Source organism: Eptatretus burgeri, chromosome 16, assembly GCF_056783735.1.
Source record: "Eptatretus burgeri isolate ZD-2024b chromosome 16, Ebu_testis_v1, whole genome shotgun sequence".
In the NCBI taxonomy this organism is placed as follows: Eukaryota; Metazoa; Chordata; class Myxini; order Myxiniformes; family Myxinidae; genus Eptatretus; species Eptatretus burgeri.
The window spans coordinates 14,062,274-14,084,909 of record NC_140976.1 but is presented as its reverse complement, the minus strand read 5'-3'; positions in this window follow the sequence as shown (position 1 = coordinate 14,084,909).

Sequence of the window (22,636 nt, the reverse complement as noted above, 5' to 3'; positions counted from 1 at the left end):
TCTAACCGGGGCATACACCGGGACCAGTACACTGGTACTCACTTCGCCGACCTCAGATGGATGACAGGCTGAGTCAACCCCCTGGTGTTAATTCAGCATCCAACGGGGCTTGAACTCAGGATCCTGGGATCCCAAGCCGCCACCCTAACCACTAAGCCAACACCAGGCTTATCTCACAACCTGGAAACAACAAGAAAAAGTTGACTCCTCGTAATTACAAATGCATGCCATTTTCATACGCGTCTCATCCTTTTGCTACACCCGATATTATTGTAACAAGATTGTATTTTTACTTCCAACACTGACATTTTATGCGTTGCAAGCTCAGAAACTGATTGTAAATACAAACATCTTTCTTACCCCTCTTTTCTCGCCTGTATGGAACTGCCTTCCTGAATCCAGTGTCTCGAGCTCTTCCATTCAGGAGTTCAAGTCTGCTGTCCACCGACACCTTGCGGTGTTTCCCATTTCCACTAGTAAGCTAAAGGTTACAGTTGCTGGCATGAGAGCCTCTGTCAACGCCGTTGAAATAACACCAGGTTGGTTGATTCAGCCCGTCATCCTTCCGAGGTCAGCAAAATGAGTGCCACCTTATGAGTAACAGGGACACTGCATCAGCAGCACAGCCGTACTTCCAGAAAATGATGCAACCAGCAGCTGCAGGCTGCATACAAAGCAACAACAACTACCGAGCTTTACTCGATACACTGACACCACCCTTCTCCTACAATTCCTCCAGTCGTGCATCCGTTTGTTATCATCCCACTGTTTTCCCTTTGCCCCCATTTTGCCAATTGGCCCATTGCCCCTTGTTGTTCGGCTCTTCCATGAGCCTCGATCTCCAGTATACTGATTCAAATGCTGCCAAAGCAGTTGAAAATCCAATACGTTTTTTTTTTAAACAAGTACTGCATTCCATTCTATTGATTCAATAGAAAAGTAGCAATTTGTCACCATTATTTGGAAATAAAAGGAATTTTATAATGCAGGCAAAAGCATTTCTGCCCATCCATCCTGTGCCACTGCCCATTCCAACATCAAAACACGTCACGGCATGTGTTAGCTGACAAAAGCAATGGAGGAAGACAACTGTGACAATGCACAGAGAAGAAGACAAACACTTCAGTTATTTTTTCCTGGAAGGGAAAAGATTGAGGGGTGGAGGGACCAAGACGCACATACCGACGAATGAAGGCATTTGAACAACAGGGAGGGAGGAATAATTATGGAAAAAAGGGGGAACATGTGAATATGTTCTTTGAACAAAAGAGAGAGAAAAAACATAACAGGAAAAATAAGGACTACATGATGCAAGGAGAAATCTTGGAATATTTGACACGTAGGGGAAGGAGAAGGCTCTGAAGGTGGGAATCAATGTGGGGAGGTGGTAGGGAGCTAGATAAGCTGACAGTGCAGTGCCAGGCAGCTCTTGGTGAAGCTAATTGGGGTTTAGGTTGTATTCGCTGGATTCATCAAAAGAGGTAGTGTTAACACTGCACTGGAACTTAGCGAGGCGTCATCAAGAATATTGTGTACATTTGTAGTCGCCATGTTTGAGGAACTTCTGCTTTAGGGTTTGGGACACATGGATGTCGGATAGGAAGTTCCTCCTTCCAGTTCATCAAAGCTGAGATTCCTGGACCAGATACATTATGTTTTCCTGGTTTATTACCCTGCGTGCATGAAGCGAAAAGTTGGGTTCAGGAATTGGTTCATTTCTGTCTGTCTGTCTACAGACGTCAGAGTCAATGATCGAGGAACAACTTAATTCAAATTGAATTTTATATTTTGAACACAAATTTAAACACAAACCTGTAGTTTTGCAGTACTTTGGCTCTGAAATTGGCAAAATGTACACAATCACATGCAAATCACACATGCGCAGGGAGGAGTGAGTTTTTATTGTCTTCGTGTCTTACAGTCAAACAAAATTTAAAATCCTTCCAAACAGGAAACCTACTGTATTTTAGGCAAGAAATGAAGAACACAAACAACAGGCATGAATAACTAATGCAATGTGTTAAATAAGATGGTGTAAAAGACGGTGCATCAAAGGCTATAAACATGATTGTATTTCAATTGAATTATACACTTGAAAACTGTGGAACACAAATCGCCTTTTGGCGCTTTCAAAACCATTCCATTTAGCAGAAGTTGGAAAAACATATTTCTGCTGTTTCATACCCTGGGGGCAGAGTAGCTGTGAGGTCCAGCATTCACACCATCTCATGCCCTGAGGGTAGAGTAGCTGTGAGGTCCAGCATTCACACCATCTCATGTCCTGAGGGTAGAGTAGCTGTGAGGTCCAGCATTCACACCATCTCATGTCCTGAGGGTAGAGTAGCTGTGAGGTCCAGCATTCACACCATCTCATGTCCTGAGGGTAGAGTAGCTGTGAGGTCCAGCATTCACACCATCTCATGCTCTGAGGGTAGAGTAGCTGTGAGGTCCAGCATTCACACCATCTCATGTCCTGAGGGTAGAGTAGCTGTGAGGTCCAGCATTCACACCATCTCATGTCCTGAGGGTAGAGTAGCTGTGAGGTCCAGCATTCACACCATCTCATGTCCTGAGGGCAGAGTAGCTGTGAGGTCCAGCATTCACACCATCTCATGTCCTGAGGGTAGAGTAGCTGTGAGGTCCAGCATTCACACCATCTCATGTCCTGAGGGGAGAGTAGCTGTGAGGTCCAGCATTCACACCATCTCATGCCCTGAGGGGAGAGTAGCTGTGAGGTCCAGCATTCACACCATCTCATGCCCTGAGGGGAGAGTAGCTGTGAGGTCCAGCATTCACACCATCTCATGTCCTGAGGGTAGAGTAGCTGTGAGGTCCAGCATTCACACCATCTCATGTCCTGAGGGTAGAGTAGCTGTGAGGTCCAGCATTCATTATCCATATCCACACTCATGATCCGCTATCCATACTCATGATCTTTTCTACCCCAATCGACCCCATTCCCAAGCACTCTGTTTTTCTTGTTTTTGTGTTTTTCCCCCTCTCCCCCACCCCTTTTCATGTGTTGGTTGTCGGTTGGTTTGTTCCTTTTTTGTTTCATTCTCATTTTCCTCTTCCTTCCCCTGTTGTGTTTCATTCAGCTTTTGTGCAACTTGTTCGACCATATATGTCCTTCTCCCCTCCGCTTGATCTCAATCTCACTTCTACTCTGTTGTTGGCATTCCCTCCTTTCCATTTTGTTCCCTTCCATTCTGTACCAGCTCTTCCACGAGCCTCGATCATGTCATGTCATCAATGAGCTCCGTCGATCTTCCCTCAAACACACTGAGGATGGTCGATTTCTCCAGACTTTCGTTTTCCGCAAGCATGATGTGTCCAAAATATGACAGTTCCTATTTTAATGTCCATGATGATCTAATTTCTTCAAGTACTGATTCGTTTGTTCTTCTTGCAGTCCATGGAATTTTGAATGTTAGAAACACCCGCTCGGGAGCAGCTGGAGGGGTGGGGGTGATAGTGGGGCAAATATATTTTGTGCCATGGCTAATAATCCCCCTCCCCTCTCCCCGGTTTGCAGCAGGGGTCAGAATTTGCACTGTGGCACACATCCAGGCAAAAGTATTGTAGGTCGTCTCCCTCACACCCCTCATGGGGGGGGGGGGGAGGGCAGGGGTTCTTTTTCATGCCCATGACATGACCCTTGGTAATTTCAAAACTGTCAATCTTCTCCCTTTCTTCCTTTTCACTGTCCATGACTCACATCCATACATTGTAACAGGAAATACCAGAGCATTTGTATTGTCACATCTTTGTCTTTCCAGATATTTGTCAATCCTGACATTGATTGCTGGTCCCCCCAAGGCTAACCGTCTATTACTTTCTCCTCCACATTTTCCATTAACTTCAATCACAGAATCCAGGAAAATGAAACTTTATATGATTTTCACGTGGTCGTCTCCCAATCTGAACACATCAATCTTAGTTGACAAGATTTTATTCTGTTTTTTTTTTGGTTTGGATAAACATCAGCTTCTTCACTGTTTGCCGCAGTTTCATCAAGTCCTCATTCCTTTCTGCCAACAGAGTGGTCTCATCATTTTCCCTTAGATTGTTGATACGTCTTCCTCCAATCCTGACTCCAGCCTCTACGTCATCCAAGTTTGATTTCCTTATGACGTACTCACTATAAGGTTTGAACAAGTAAGGGTAGATAATGCATCCCTGCCTCGCTATCTGACCCCAATTCCAATTCCAAGTTCCAAAGCTTTCTCCATGATCCACCTCAGATTTGCGATTTTGATCTCCAGAACCTCTTCCTCTTTTGAAATCTGCTTCCTCAACGAGTATTAATCGTATAATGAAGTCTTCTCTTCTGGGTTGAATGATATTTAATAATGGAAACAAATCATCATGAATACAAAAACAAATAAATACAACACCTTGATGATGTCTCTTTGCCTGCCCCACTGCTCTCTCCACTCCAACTACTCTTCATCAATCCTTCCAGGAGTCAATAAACGAATCTATTGGATTAATATTGTGTTAAAGTAGCACAGGAATGATGGGGACGAAATTCCTCCTTTTGTGTTGAAGTTCCTTATTGTATGACCGTTTTTACAGCCATTTTTCCCTGCCGTGCAGGGGTTGGGCTTTTTCTTGAGGCAATGTTTTATGGCCGGATGCCCTTCCTGACGCCAACCCTGGTCCCTCTGACGACACACAGGGATATGGTACACCTATTCTAACCGGGGCATACACCGGGACCAGTACACTGGTACTCATTTCGCCATCCTCGGAAGGATGACAGGCTGAGTACACCCCCTGGTGTTAATTCAGCAGCCAACGGGGCTTGAACTCAGGACCCATCAGGACCCCAAGCCGCCACCGTAACCACTAAGCCAACACCAGGCTTGAAGTTCCTTATTGTATGTGTAACATAAACACAATTGTGTGACGTCATGCCATACAAACTATACAGCTGTCTCTTTAGTATTTATCTAATTTTATTTTCAATTCTTTGATGGTTCCAACTTTTACTAACAACTTTTCCTCGAAAGGTGTTTCACATGCAAAGGGGAAAAAATGATTCCTTGCCTGGTGTTGTGTTCTGCCTCCAATTTTATGTATACTCAGATTATATATACCCCGAGGTCCTATAAACCTGGATCGATTCAAAAAAATCTACCAGAAAATAACTCCATCAATTCCTTCAAATATATCTCAATATTACCCCAATCATATCCACCACATCAAAGCCCTGTCTTTTTAACCTTTCTTCATTGCTAAATGCTGTGAGTCATAGAACAATCTCGTCACCTTTGGCTGAACCCTCTCAATAGCATTCATATCCTCATTATAATTAAGCTGAGCAGATGCAAATACCGAACGAGACTTTCATACTCAGGCATAATGCACGACTTACTCAGAGTAAAACGATCACACCTCCATAAAATTACATTCTCACGACCAACCGTGGCCTCGCACTAAGCTGAAGGTGATTGGTTACACCTGATCTAATTTACAATTGCTATTATAAGGAGGGGGGGGTGGACACTTATCCAACCAATCTGTATATATCTGTATATTCTAGTTTTGTATTTTTAATTAATTTTCTGAAATTTGTAGAATTTGTTTTTCACTTGGAAGTTGTGGGTTACGATGAGTAAATGAAGGTGGAAAACGTCTGATTTAATGCAATTTAATTCCAGGTTATAAGGGAACAAAAGGTGAAAAATTTGAAAGGGGGTGTAGACTTTCTATAGGCACTGCAAATTGCATTCTATAACTATGCACATCTTAATTTGGCAATATTTTCCCATTCTTCTGAACAAAACTGTTTTATGCTCAGTCAAGTTGCATGGGGAGCGTTGATCGACAACAATCTTCAAGTCATGCCACAGATTTTCGATTGGATTTAGGTCGGGGCTCTGATTGGGCCACTAAATGTCTGACTGGACATTTATCTTCTTGTTCCTTAGCCACTCCAGTGTAGCTTTGGCTGTGTGCTTCGGGTCGTTGTCATGCTTCAAGGTGAACTTCCGTCCCAATTTCAGCTTTCTTACAGAGGGCAGCAAGTTTTCCTCTGGGGTTTTTCTGTATTTTGCTCCATTCATTTTCCCTTCCATCCTGACAAGTGCCTCAGTCCCTGTTGATGAGAAAAATCCATGATGACATGCTGATGAGAAAAAATCCATAACATGATGCTGCCACCACCATGCTTCACAGTAGGGATGGTGTTCTATCAGTGATGTGCTGTGTTGGGTTTGTGCCAAATGTAACGTTTTGCATTTCAGCCAAAAAGTTCCATCTTGGTTTTGTCAGACCACAAAACTTTTGCCACACGGCTTCAGAATCTCCGGAGTGGTTTATGCACACCTCAAATGGGACTCAAGGTGGGCTTTTTTAAGTAATGGCTTCCTTCTTGCCCCCTACAATACTAGGCAGACTTGTGGAGTGCTTGGGATATTGTTGTCACATGCACACAGTGACCAATCTTTGCAATAAAGGCATATAGCTCTTTCAAAGTTGCCATTTGCCTCTTGGTGGCTTCTCTGATCAGTCTCCTCCTTGTTTGGTCATCCAGTTTGGAAGGACAGCCTGATTGAGGCAGGGTCTTGGTGGTACCACATACCTTCTATTTCTTAATGATTGTTTTGACTATGCTCCAAGGGATATTCAAGGCCTTTGAAATATTTTTATACCCATCCCCTGATCTGTGCCTTCCATAATTTTATCCTGGAGGTCTTTTGGAAGCTTCTTGGTGCTTCTGGTTGAGTCTTTGCTGTGAAATGCACAACCCTGCAGAGGAAACCTTCAGGAACAGCTGATTTTATTCTGAAAAAAAAATCTGAATCACTTCAATATAACACTGGTGGAGGCCAATTAACTTTGTGTGTAATTTTGAAGGTGATTGGTAATTTACAATTGCTATTATAAGTGGGGATGGACACATATCCAACCAAGATATTCTAGTTTTGTATTTTTAATTAATTTTCTAAAATTTGTAGAATTTGTTTTTCACTTGGAAGTTGTGGGTCACGCCATGCAAATAAAGGTGGAAAAGGTATGATTTAATGAATTTAAATCAATTAATTAATTCCAGGCTATAAGGCAACAAAAGATGAAAACTTTGAAAGGGGGGTGTAGACTTTCTATAGGCACTGTATATTAACTCTTTTTACATGTACATTTTACATATGCAGTAAAATATACACTGATTTGATGTTCAGCATGAAGAAAATAGTCAAGCATTGTTTCTTAATTTTTTTAATTTCCCTAAAAAAAGATTCTTAAATTTATTAGCATGTGATAACTTTCTAAAATCTTATTATATCTTCAAATTAACAGTGTTGTTTTAATTTAAATCAATTAATTAATTCCAGGCTATAAGGCAACAAAAGATGAAAACTTTGAAAGGGGGGGGGTGTAGACTTTCTCGAGGCACTGTATATTAACTCTTTTTACATGTACATTTTACATATGCAGTAAAATATACACTGATTTGATGTTCAGCATGAAGAAAATAGCCAAGCATTGTTTCTTAATTTTTTTAATTTCCCTAAAAAAAAAGAAAAAACTTAAATTTATTAGTATGTGATAACTTTCTAAAATCTTATTATATCTTCAAATTAACAGTGTTGTTTTAATTTAAATTTGACTGTGTTCTAACTGAACTAAAAAGGTGAACAAAATAAAGACTAATCACTGCACCATATTCCCAAGAAGAAAGCCAGACATAACAGGACACACACACACACACACACACACACACACACACACACACACACACACACACACACACACACACACACACACACACACACACACACACACACACACACACACACACACACACACCATAATTAAGTTTTAAGATGTTGCCATTTAAAAAATACAATAAGGTAAACTTGCACAGTTAGAAGTAACATTATATGGTGTTAATTATATCTACACTCGAGCTCCAACTTGCATGAAGCTATTTCCTCATTAACATGTCCAAATGTCTCATTACGGTTATCATGGTATCATGGTTTACTTATCAACCCACATATTTTCTTCTATGCTGCCTTCACCTTCTTGGTGCTACCTATGCCACCAGAATTTACTCATCAGATCACATGATCAGACCGTGGACACTCATCGAGAATGAAAATTAATTTCGGCCGTGGACAATTTACTAATAATAACGGATGATGATGATTGATGAGATGCACTACACTCTTTACAGAACAATGGTGCTGCCAAAGCTGTTTCTTGGCATGGGTTATGCTTTGTGGCTCGCCATTGCCTTCCCAGCAGTCAGTCAGGGGTGGAATTTATAACTTGTTCATGGCGCCGGCGATAGCTCGCCTACTCTTTGTGAAGGTCACCGTGGGATCTTTAACGTCCACCAACTAATTCCGGCAGATGGGTAGCTCATGTGGAACGACAGGATGACAGATTATAGCTGGGCCAAGATTCAAACCCCAGGGTAGATAGCTCAGAAGGGAGTGTGCATACACACTAACAGATGCTGGACAGAATATTTAAAATGTAAATAAACCTAATTATCATTAAAATGTTTTGAGCAGTTTATTCAGACTATTTGGAAACAATAACTCTTCTCGTTTCTTTTTGTGATATAAATCCCAATTTGTCAATGTGTACATGTGTTTAAATCCAGCAAGGTTTCAAAATATTACTCATAATAATTGCCGGGAAAAAAAAAAGCTCGAATTACCTAAGATCCTCGTCCTCTTAATGATGACGTCATAAAAACGAATATGACGTCATTGTGATGTATCAGGTTTGCGATAAATTATCTGTACTAATGCCCGGATTGATTCCCGCAAACAAAATTCAAACAGCTTGCCTAGTTTCGGAGATAATGGTATAGGCGATTTCCATTAGCGGCGATATATTATGACGTCAACTTTTTTTTCTAGGAAGAATTTCCAAAATCGGAGATGGTTACTGTCTGCGTGGGGTATTTTTACATATATATGCCAAATTTCAGGAAGTTTCGATGAAAACTGTAGGCTGTGAAACAAAAAAGTCTACAAGAAGAAGATGAAGAACAACAACGTGAGACTTGGAGATCCTCCACGAGGATCTAAAAAACAGACGCACGAAGGCAAGATGAATATCGATGGGGAGTAGTGGTGAGGTTTTTTATTTTTTGTGTACACTGTCGAGGCTCGTACGAGAGCTAGCACACAGAATGTACAACAAAGGGAGCAGAAGACAAGATGGGCAAAAGAGGGATGGACAAAACAGTGGGGAACAGGGACATGAGGAGATCTGTGGAAGGGAGAGGGATGGGGAGGGTACACAGGGGAAACAAGATGGACATCACAGGGACTTTCAGGTCCTCACACGACAGGGACTTTCAAGAAGGAAAGCATGGAATTTGAAGGAGGTGGGTTTGAGGTGGATTAACGGGGGTAGAAAAGATCATAGTTTTGGATGGGATAAGATAAGAGGTGGTGGTCAACAGCTGTTTTGAAGACCTGGAGGGAAGAATAGGATTGACGAGAGTGTGGGAGTTTGTTCCAAAGGCAGGAAAAAAGAGGAAGGAAAGAAGAGTGTAGGTGAGCAGTGTTTCTTGATTTTGGTAGTTTTACCAGAAGGGGGTTGTTGGTGGACCTTGAGCATTCTGAGGAAATATGGGGGGGCATATCTCAGACAGAGAAAGAGGGGGGAGGGGGAGGGTTAGAAAACAGAAAGACTACCGACCTGCCTGTGGTGGGTGAGTGAGAGACACAAAGACTCAGCCTCATTGCGGAAGACACCAATGATCCCAAATGGCTTGGTTTCCACAGCGTGAAGCCGAGAAAGGTGAGAGGCAGGAGCACCAGCCCAATTTGGGAGAGCAGTACTCCAATGAGGCTGTAGACGAAATCCTTGTATGTGGTCAGGAGCTCAGGTGTGCCAAGGAAAGACTTTGCACGATGGAGGATGCCCAGTCGGTGACTGGCTTTAGAGGCCAGCTTGGAAATGTGGCTTTCCCAGGAAAGATCATGGCAGATAGTGAGACCATAAGCTTGAATGAAAGAACTTCTTCAAGAGGATTGTTGAGAAAACATATGGAAGGGGGGAGGGGGTGTTCCGGGCGGTCCTTTCAGAGAGACATAGTGAGAGTGTGAGATTTGTCAGGGTTGAAAGACTTGTTCCAAGTGTTGGAGCAGCTTGTGATTTTATCCAGATCTGCAGAGTGAAGAGGATGCTGCTTGCCGATCTGAGGGATGACATGTTACGGCAGAGGGTGGAATCATCAGCAAAGAGATAAAGAGGATTTTCCGTTGATGAAGAATCGGACTGGGCCCAAAACCTCGACAGAGAGAGAGGAGATGAGAGTATCCCGTTGAGAGGCACGCGTTGGTTACGAGAGTAGAGGAAGGCAGTAACCCAAGGGTGGAGTTGGCCTTGGATTCCATAAGCAGACAGTTTGAGCACAAGGCAGGATTGCAGACTCCATAAAATGCTCGAGATATGTCTAGGTAGATGGGCCTCATCTCGCGTCTGAGATTGAAGGCATCCATGTATTGTTAGGAGAGCATAGAGTGACCTAGTCTGAATCCGAATTGATGATCTGACAAAATGATCCAAGGTAATTCACTTGTAAATATGTTTTTTTGGTTCTTTTTGTTGTTATTTCAGTGCTATAAGGTTCATGGAGGTGCTTGTACGTAAACCATTTCCAGCCACAGGACGAAGATTTTAGTAGATGTGTGTACTTTTACATGTATTTCGAGGACTCTAGTAGACAAAGGACAAACACAGATGGTACATTGGATATATACTGTACTTGGATTGACCACGTCATGAGCCAGGGGTTCAAATTGGAACGTGCACAGAATAACCCAAAAGCTGTTGAAATTCCCAAAAAGAGTTCCTTTATTTACCCACACTCCTTTGTTCCTCCACTTCTCCTGCCTACGGAGCCTCCTTCATCTGTTCAATCTCACTTTTCCATCCAGACTTCAAAAGCATGAGGCAGGTCACCACTATCTCTTGCCCTCCCCTATCCTTACACGAGCCTCTATTATTCCCCCAATTGAATCTTGCAAGCCCAACCCTCTTACTTGCAGGTGGCTGTGTTTCCTCCCCTCTCTTTTCTCTTTTCCTGTTCGTTCATTCCCTTGCTTATTGCGTCCAAATGTTGCCCTCAGGTTCATACCTGTGGGGAGCCTCAATTTTAAGAAGACAAAAAAACATCTACTCGTCACAAACCAAGGACTTTCAAGATTAAAATCATCAGGACATGATCACAAAAGAGATTGGGTGGTAAGATAAAGTAACAATGGGGGAGGGGTGGGGGCAGGTGGGGTGGAAGGGGTATCGGCACAGATTTTCTTTCCAATCAGGCTTCTCGTTGAATAAAAATTTTAAAAAACAGACATGCAGGGAATTATAATTGACTCGATTTTCTTTTTCTCTGTGGTTGTATGTCTGGAATCGTTTGATCAATCCCAGTACAAAATGTGCAAGGAGTATTTAACTCTTATAACTCATGCATAAAGCAAATAAAAAGTCAAGGATTACATTCTGGGTTGGAGGAAAAGGATGTCTCTTGGATAAGCACAGGCTTATTGCAGTAACTTTGAATTGACTGCACCCAACTCAATTCAATTTGTAGTGATTATACGTCTTATCAATCGAATCAAATTACACGACTCTTCCAGCGACTAATTACCTCCGCCACCGAAGGTGAAGGAGGTTTTGTTTTCACCCCTTTATGTCTGTTTGTTGGGTCGCCGAAATAGGTGACCCTTATTGTTGGGTCGCCGAAATAGGTGACCCTTATTGTCAGTAATTCTGTCGGTTTGTTTGGATGTTTGTTTGGATGTTTGTTCGTTTGTCATCAGCATAATTGGTAGTAAACGTGGGCGGATTTTGAGCAAACTCGGGTGGTAGGTACATCTTATGACCTCGTGATTTGGAAATTGTGATGGTTGCTAGGAACGCTTTGGTACCCTAGCAACAACCGAAAAACCTTCAAAATCGGTACCGTTCACGCGAAATCAATTCCGAAAGCCATTATCCCACGTAGAGGTTATGAAATTTGGCACGAATTATCTACAAGTGATGCTCTATCAAATATATTCCGTTGTTTGTGATATATGGAATAGTTTACCCGCAGCGCCCCCTACAATTAGGGTATGCGCGAAAATTGACGAAAATTGAAGGCCCCCTAGCGACCAGGTGAGTGCATCGATACGAATGAAACTTTGCAGGTTCATGGTACTCAATGAGTACTAGAACTTTGCCTCAGGACATATTGACCGATTTGGCTTAGGTCAGGGGTCAAAGGTCAATTAGTGCAAAAATCGATAATATGCGAGAGCTGGAGGTGCCTTCGCGCCAAATGCTACTCCTCCTGGGGTTATGGTCGGATGGTCATGAAAATTCACACAAATCGTCTGGAATACATTGTGCACAAACGATCGAGCCAGATTTTCGATTTAGATCTTTGTTCACCCACAGCACTCCCTAGAACTTTGGGGATTTCCGATTTCAAACCGCATTTTCGGTACTTTTCATTCAAATTGATACCGAGTAGTTATCAGTAGATAGAACTGGATGATATTTCATATGCATAATCTTAAGGTGATTCCCTATCCGCTATATGACATCCATTTTGCTCGAAATCTTATAGTTTCCATGCTCGGCGACCCATCGCCGCCTACCGGCTTGTTTGTCTGTTTGTGTGCAGGATATCTCATAAAGTTGTGGGCAGGTTGGGTGTGTGACAAGGACGAACTGATTAGATTTCGTTGAAGATCCGAATCCGGATCTGGATACGATAGTTATTTAATTTTCAAAGTGATTCTTCACCATTGAGAGATAGGGCCAAAAACGATATATAGCATGGTATTTCAAAAATGTATTGGGCCCCGATATGTTCTTGTGGATCAGGCATTGGGTGGCAGAGGTATGCGCTCTACCGAGTGCCCTTCTAGTTTAGAATGTGATTGCTGTAACGAACTCTTCCTGAAATTTGGAAAATAAATTGGAAACTGAGATTTGGAAGAAAAAATAAATCGCCAAAACTACCCAAGAGAGAATTTCTTCCTCGTGATATTGATCACTGATTACCATTCCTGTGTTCGTTTCGGGAATCCAACTTCAAGGGATGAAAATTTGACTCGCATTTCAAAAACTGCAGCTCAATCAAAGTTTCCCCAGAGTTACCAGAAATGCCTTTTGAGCAAAGCTTTTTGGCTGCAATTCGAGAAGAAAGTGGAACATCAGCAGTGTTGGAATCAAACGAAGTGTGGACTTTACATCACTGTGAGCCTTATTACACCATCGCAATATCAGTTCTGTCAAATGCAGAAGTGAGTATTTCAATTTGCCATTTTGTGTGTTATATATGAATATGAACATAATTAGCTTGCACAATCTTTTTGAATGCAACCAAAAGCTTAACAACAACAACGAGAATTAATAAGAACAACAAAATTAGATGCAGGAGGAGACCATTTGGCCCATCATGCCTGCACCACACCAACCAACACCAGATTAAACTAGAACATCATTCGGTGGAGCGCATACCTCCTGAACAGTTCACGTTTTGTATCCCACTGATAGCTGGGATCTGAATCCGGACCTTAATCAAAATCTAATCGGCTCATTTTTGCCACACACCAAACTCATCCACCAAGTTTTGTCATAATCCATCCATAACTTTTTTTTAAGATATCGTGCTATCCTGTAAATCGTTTTTGGCCCCACATCTTTCAATGGTGAAAAAAAATCATTTTAAAAACGAAAAATATTTTCTCGTCTCTGGATCCACATCTGGATCTTCACTAAAATGGGATCAATGCGTCCTCATCACACACCCAACCCGTCACCCAGGTTTCGGCCAAATGCATTCATAACTTTTTTTTAGATATCATGCTGTATCTCGTTTTTGGCCCCATCACTCAATGGTACAGCTATCGTGTGGAGCCTGTGGCTGCTGGTCGCATCATTTTCTTGTGGCACGGCTGTGCTGCTGATGCAGTACAACCAGTACAGTGGTGGTCCTCATTTTGCCAACCTCAGAAGGATGATAGGCTGAGTCAACCCCATCTGGTGTTAATTCAACGGCCGACAGGGGCTCAACTCTCAAGACCCTAAGATCTTAAACCAGCCACCTTAACAGTTAAGCCAACACCAGGATTCTCTCAATGGTGAAGAATCACTTTTTTAAATTCTAGTGTCCGCGGATCAGGATCCAGATATTCACCAAAATCTAATCAATTTCTCCTTGTCACATACCCTACCTTCCACAAAGTTTCGTCTGAATCCGTCAATACATTTTTGAGACATCATGCAAAATGTGGTTTTTGGCCCTATCTCTCAATGGTGAAGAATCACTTAAAAATTTTCGTCTCTCGATCCGGATCTTCACCAACATCGAACCATTTCGTCCTTATCACACACCCGACCTCTCCAGCAAATTTCGTCTAAATCCAGCATCTAGTTTTGATTGCAGCTTGGTTGACAGCCCGCACGCATGCATGTTTCTGTGGAGTCGCTCGTCGGAGGTCAGCTTAAGCTTCAGACTTAGCAGCTAACAGAAACAGGTTGTTTCTAGCTTCATTTACTTCCGAGTAGTCTTGGCCAGACAGCTTACACACAGATCTCTCAAACTGGTAGCCAGAGTAAACGACCTGCCAAGCTTTTTGAAGGTTTCTTGGAAGACATCACTTTGGAGCATCATCTCACTGCTTTCTTCTTGGATTCCCCATAAAACGAGCTGACCGAATCACATGCTGTAAAGCAGTGAAGGTTGACGAGGGCATCACTCACACTCTGCACAAGGTGATTTCGAATAGCAGTTCGATTCATCGTGTGCCTGTTGCTACCTCTGCCAGTGTGTAGAAGAACTTCCGACCCAATTTCATGGGCGTTAGCCACACCGATGTCTGGGCTCTTACGATGGAGGAAGTACTGCTGTCGAAACAGCTGGAAGAAGGAAGGAAAGCAGCAGCATACTGGCAGCGGAGAAAGAGTGTTGTATCTGCCTCTTCGTGGTTGAATACCAGTCCCTTTAAGGTTTTTACCTCCATGGCCCCTTCAACATCACAAAGTGAGTGACACTCGCCATCACGCGTCAGCACCACACAAACATCCCTCAGAATATGTGCAGGATGATGACTCCATGTCTTGGAAACCAGATGTACGAGTGCCATTTTAATCTCATTGCAGGACAGGAATTTCTTCCATTGACATGGCACTTTCTGATCCTCAGCAAAAAAAAAAAAAAAAACTTTGTGAGTTGGCTTCCAGCAGCTGCTCCTTGTCCCCTCTCACCACTCTTTATGCCGAGCTGCCGAAACGTATCCACAACGATATGCACAACATTACTGTCAACACTTTTCGCCATGTCCACGAGCTGCTCGATCAGGTAATCAGCAAGCAATCCAAACGTGGTGGGATATTATTTTGCAAAAACTCCTGAAGCACTGCCGTTCCATCGACCGATGATCCAAATGTTTCTACGAGGAACGTTTTCCATTTCCGGTGCCGGCTGGACATGAAATTCATCACGATTCACTTTGTAGTCTTGTTGAGAGATCTGTTAGCATTGGCGAGCGATAATGGAAGTGAATCAAGATTATATGTCAACATCTTCTTGATATCCAACTTTCTCGACCCAGCAATGATGACCATTCTTTGGAAGAGATCTGTCAGTTTTGACCATTATCCCCTTCCTTTTGACTTTTGAATTGGAAGACTTGTTCATCAATATGAATGTCTTCGCTGGTGTCAAACGACATGCATGCCGTCATGATCAATATTGTTTGATGCAAAGCATGTTATTGGCCAAGGTTTACATCGCGCCAATCTTGGTGCGTGAGAGATGTGCCATGATTAGACAAAGTGCGAAGAGGAAATTATAGGGTTTTTAAAAAAAAAATTGGCAGTTTTTTCTCTTTTTTTTGGATTAAAGTGAAATTTTTGTGATTGACAAGTTATCATTTTGATGTTAAAATGTATTTTTAAACAATATCCAGCACATATCAAGTAGTTTTTTTGAGAGGGTCCACAATAGTAGCAAATTGCGTCGGTTACCCCACGGCGTAGGAGTGGTAAGCCCCAATCCCATGATCAGTACATTGAGTGACAGCTCGAATGTAAACCGATCTTGAATGGGGGTATTTTCCATTACCAACTAGAAAGGCATTTGGTAGAGTGCATACCTCTACCAGGCTGAACAGTTTACGTTTTGTATCCCACCGATATGCCGGATCTGGATCCAGACCTCAACCAAAATCGAATCGGCTTGTTCTTGTCACTGACCAAACTCGTCCAGCTAGTTTTGTCACAACTCGTCCACAACTTTTTTTGAGATATCATGACATATATATATATATATATATATATATATATATATATATATATATATATATATATATATATATATATATATATATATATATATCGTTTTTGGCATTATCACTCAATGGTGAAGAATCATTTGAAAAATCAAAGATACGCATCCTGATCCGCTCTCATGATGGTGTTTGTCATGATCATGATGATGTCATGATCTTCACCAAGATCGAATCGGTTCTTCCTTGTCATCCACTCAACCTGTCCACCAAGTTTCATCCGAATCTGTCCACAATGTGTTTTTTTGAGATATCCTGATCACAGACAAACAAACACACAAACAGACAGGGGTGAAAACATGATCTCCGTCAACCTTTGGTGGTGGAGGTAATACGCTTGTAGCGCACTCGCCAAGTGGCTGAAGCACGCAAGTGTAAGCACCCCAATGAAAGTTGATAAGGAACAGTTGGCTACCTAAATTGGCAAATGATAGTAAACTGATTGGTAATGGTACACACCCCGAGACATGTATCGTAAAGTACTCCAAGAATGAGAAATCCAATATTCTCCAACAGTTTTATTTCCCCGAACATCGGAACGTAACAAGCTCTGCACTGCACACCTTCTGACCTCTCACCCCGAACTCCTTCTTCCTCATCGCATCCTCTAGCGTCCAGTCTATGCACAACAGCACAGGACACCAGCAGCTTCTGCAGAGCAATGATTAATTCATGGAAGATCTCTCTGGCTGAAGGTGCTAACAGTTCCAGAGAAGAATGCGAAGGCAAGTGTAAGCAAAAGCGACAGCCGAAACACCATCATGAGAGCGTCAGGAAGCTCTGGGGTTAATTGATCAAGCTAACTGGCTACACACTTTTATGCTCTCCATGCCAAGCACAACACTTTGTCCCAAAAGGACCAATCACACTGCCATAATTGGTCTTGATCTCTGGCTTTTCCTCGACCAATTTAATGATGCCTCATCACCATCACAGGTCAAGCTCAAGCACTCAACCTCCTCTGGAGATAGCGACACATGCATGGAGTCCCTCAGGTATAACCATCACTGGTCACATAGAACCGGTTCACTCATTTCGTTCAACCAGGACGTCCTCACGGGTATATTCATCCTGTTGTCATTGTGTGTTCGCTGTATCCCACATTATTTCATGAATTGATGATCAATGTAACTTTCAGTTCACGTCTTTTACATTTGTTTAACCATTTATATTGAATGACTTGATGATATAAAATATCATGATTATCCGAAATGTAAAAATTACAGCAGTAAAAACATATCAGCAAAAAATTATTAAAAAATTCAATCATAACAATCATAAAACACTTAAAAATTCCCATTATCAGAAATTCCCACATTCAAAAATTCCCATTCTTACATATCGAACCTTGTTCATTAGCAGCCTGGCCTGCCGGTTCCCAGAAGACTTTGGCCAAAAGCTTTTTCCGGCCGACCCCAATTTGGGGGCCTTTAAGTAGTAATCTACTGTTAAACTAGTTTTCTTTTCATTCTGTTATGTCCTGGTCCATTCTGTGTTCTAACTCTTCCAAAGCCTTGACACCCAGTCCGTTCTGTGTTTCAGCTCTTCCATGAGCTTCAATATCTGATCCGTTCTGTTGTAACTCTTCCACGAACCTCGACATATGATCCTTCTGTGTTCTAACTCTTCCATGAACCTCGAACTGATCCATTCTGTGTTCTAACTCTTCCAAAAGCCTCAACACCCAATCAGTTCTGTGTCCCAGCTCTTCCACGAGCCTCGACATCTCATCTGTTCTGTGTTCTAACTCTTCCATGAACCTCAACATCTGGTCCATTCTGTGTCCCAGCTCTTCCACGAGCCTCGACATCTCATCTGTTCTGTGTTCTAACTCTTCCATGAACCTCGACACCTGATCAGTTCTATGTTCTAACCCTTCCATGAACCTCAACATCTGGTCCATTCTGTGTTCCAGCTCTTCCACGAGCCTCGACATCTCATCTGTTCTGTGTTCTAACCCTTCCATGAACCTCAACATCTGGTCCATTCTGTGTCCCAGCTCTTCCACGAGCCTCGACATCTCATCTGTTCTGTGTTCTAACTCTTCCATGAACCTCGACACCTGATCAGTTCTATGTTCTAACCCTTCCATGAACCTCAACATCTGGTCCATTCTGTGTTCCAGCTCTTCCACGAGCCTCGACATCTCATCTGTTCTGTGTTCTAACCCTTCCATGAACCTCAACATCTGGTCCATTCTGTGTTCCAGCTCTTCCACGAGCCTCGACATCTCATCTGTTCTGTGTTCTAACTCTTTCACGAGCCTCGACACCTGATCTGTTCTGCGTTCTAACTTTTCCACGAGCCTCGACACCTGATCTGTTCTGTATTCTAACTCTTCCACGAGCCTCGACACCTGATCTGTTCTGTGTTCTAACTCTTCCACGAGCCTCGACATCTCATCTGTTCTGTGTTCTAACTCTTCCACAAGCCTCGACATCTCATCTGTTCTGTGTTCTAACTCTTTCACGAGCCTCGACACCTGATCTGTTCTGCGTTCTAACTCTTCCACGAGCCTCGACACCTGATCTGTTCTGTGTTCTAACTCTTCCACGAGCCTCGACATCTCATCTGTTCTGTGTTCCAGCTCTTCCATGAGCCTCGACACCTGATCAGTTCTGTGTTCTAACTCTTCCATGAACCTCAATATCTGGTCCCTTCTGTGTTCCAGCTCTTCCAAGAGCCTCGACATCTCATCTGTTCTGTGTTCTAACTCTTCCATGAACCTCGACACCTGATCAGTTCTGTGTTCTAACTCTTCCATGAACCTCAACATCTGGTCCCTTCTGTGTTCCAGCTCTTCCAAGAGCCTCGACATCTCATCTGTTCTGTGTTCTAACTCTTCCATGAACCTTGACACCTGATCTGTTCTGTGTTCTAACTCTTCCATGAACCTTGACACCTGATCTGTTCTGTGTTCTAACTCTTCCACGAGCCTCGACATCTCATCTGTTCTGTGTTCTAACTCTTCCATGAACCTTGACACCTGATCTGTTCTGTGTTCTAACTCTTCCACGAGCCTCGACATCTCATCTGTTCTGTGTTCTAACTCTTCCACGAGCCTCGACACCCGATCAGTTCTGTGTTCCAGAGCTTCCACGAGCCTCGACCTGATCCGTTCTGTGTTCCAGCTCTTCCACGAGCCTTGACATTATACACAAACAAGTCGTGTGATGAGATACACCTTTTTTAGTATGTTTTTAAAATGTAATTTTCTGAAGGAAATAAAGATTTTACTTCATGTGTTTTGATCTTTGAAAATAGTTTATGTCTAATGGCAATTCCATTTCTCAGGACGATTCATCAAATGTGCAGACATAGGATTCTCCAGATAAAGGTTTAAAAACACAAAAACAAAACAGATGCTGATTTATACAATGATATCATTAGTGGGTAATATAAACATATTAAACCTGAACTGAAACATTAGTCTCACCTTTAATGAATCCGCACGGGGCTGCTGCGGAGGTTGTCGACGAGGAATGAGTCCCAATGAAGTCAGGTGATCAACCGAATGCACAACCAGGGAGGATAATTTAGAGTTTTCCTCAAATATTGGCCAAAAGCTGAACTGGCTGCTAAAGTCTGACCTTGATGTTAATAAATGCAACTGATACCTCGAAACATGATGATCTCTGGGAAGTTTATAAAAGCAGAAAATATGATGCAGGCTGCAATGACCCATCTATGATGGACCCCGGCACAAACCACAGCAGCCTGTAAAAACCAGAGAGTTCATAGAACACCTCACCCCACACTGTTTTGAGAAACAAGGGCATGGCCGGGGCCTACGTGCGGGAAATATGATTGGTGTTGATGATGTACAGAGACATGACAGAAGTAAATAGACACCGTGATAATCAAGGAATTTGTTTGTTGAACATTTGAAGTATATTTGATCCATTTTTAATACATACACGAGTATTTTGGAGACGTGCCATTTGCAGATTTCAATGCTTTTACTCTTTCAGACATAGAACTAACGAGTTCCGAAATGTTCTCTTGTGGGATTTCTGCCCAGGCTTCACAAAAAGGGTTCAGCAATTCTGCCCGTGATGTTGGTTTCCTGGACTTTTTCCGCACAGCTCGATCCAATATGGCCCAGAGGTGTTCAATGGGATTCATGTCAGGAGACCGACTTGGCCATGGAACTCACCTGATCCCATTTCTGTCCTGCCATACTTTGGTGTTTTTTGCAGTGTGACATGGAGCTCCATCTTCCATGAACAGAGTGTTGTTTTTGACCATCTGACCAGTGGAGAAGACAGGGAGACGTCCATCCTCAAGGATAGAAATGTATGGTGTGTCATGGTGTTGATGTTGCCAACACACTCCACAAGCTCTGACCAAGCAGCACTCCAGATTGCTCCCCACACCATCACTGAAAAACCACCGTGTTTGACAGTTGCCTGCAATCGGTTCAAATAAAACTCTTGACTGGGAAGTCTCCAGACCCATACGCGTCCACTGTCAGAAAATTGAGCAAATTGGGACTCATTTGAAAAAAATACAGTTTGCCAAACTCCAAGGGTCTGTTGGCCATATAGTCAGCCCACTTCTTTCTCCTTTGAATGTTGGCTAGTCTAAGAAGTGGTTTTCTCCAAGCTGCTCTCCCATAGTAGCCCAGTTGATGAAGATACCGCACGGCAGTTCTTGAGCTAACTTCGACCTCCTCTGCAACATCTGCTGCTTTGCAACGGGGAGTTTTCTCAATGGACCGCTTGACAGCTCAAAGACACCTTTCTGAGGGACCAGGTCGACCAGAATGGGAAGCTGTGGATTTCTTGCCTTCGCTGGTGAATTGCACAATCACCCGATTGACCGTAGAAAGCGGAATGACAAAGTTCTGAGCTAGCTGATGCTGGCTGACTCCACCTTCCAAATGGCCATGCGTTATACAGATGAAATGAGGAAATTTAAGGTGTCTATTTACTTATGTCATGTCTCTGTACAATGCCATAATCTGTTGTCCAAGTACTGTACTGCTAAACAAAAGGGTTTTGAAAGTGCCAACAAGGCAACTTGTGTTCTACAATGTTTAAGTATATCATTCAGATTTTTAAGGTCGTAGAAATTTTTCCGGAAGTTTAACGCCTTTGATGCAGCGTCTTTTACACCACCTTATTTAACACATCACATTCGGTTCTCGTACCTGTTTGTATCCTTCATGACATCCTTAAAAACAGCAAGTTTCCTGTTTTGAATGATTTTCAATTTTGTTTGACTGCCAGACAGGCAGAGTAAAAAAAAAAACGAATTATCTCACTGCTCTCTGCACATGCGTGATTGGGATGAATTCAGAGCCAATGTACTTACCACCAAACGACAGGTTCGATTTCTGATTCATGTTCCGATTTGTGTTCAAAATATATAAAATTCAACTGAAATCAAGTTGTTCCTCGAGCATACGCTGACGTTTGTAGACAGAGACAGACAGACAGACATAAGTGAACCAATTGCTTAATTCCTCTTTTTGCTTTGCGTGTGCGGGGTAACAAGGTACAGTGGGCTAGGGAAGTAAACAGACTGAAGAACGATACAAGAGTGCCAATCTTGGACGATACTTTTGGATGCTTCATATCTGTGGTTTGCACATGATTGCACTGCAACATGTTTCGACAAAGAAACCATTATGACTTGTTTTTTCAAACCAGCTGTGAAAAGCACATGACGTTTCATGACCAATCGTTGACCGACAAAAGCAAGACATTGCTGTCTCCAGGAAAAATAAGAAATTCACCGAAGTTGAAATTATTTCTTAATGGTGCAATTTTCAGTTAAAGGAGATGAGGTGAAAATTCTGACAATGACCAGATATCTACCTTGTACTCCTCACAAACAACAATGGATTCACAGTTCAGAAATGTCTTGGTTGTGTGTATGCAAAGCGCTAACCCACATGGCTGTTGAGGAAAGAAAACTCAATCAGAAAATTGGACATGTAACACAATGTAACAATTACCGTCGCATGAACAAAGTTTGATCCTGGAAATTACATCTCCCACAGAATCTACATACACGTCTGCACATGGTCTATGTCAATACTCTTCATAAATAAATAAATAAGCCACCCATCCACGTGATCCAAGTCAGTTTTGATGAAAGGACATGTTATGTACAACCTTGTGTTGGAATCAATTTGTGGTCACATACATTATTGAAGTAATTTTGCCGATGTAAACTTATCTGTGATCATTCATGGATTGGCATCATTGCTAATTTGCATGCTCATTCAGACTGCCATTTTGTGTTCTGGAAGGCAGTGCTTTACTAATTCCTTCACCACCGCCTGTGGGAGGTCGGAAGTTTAA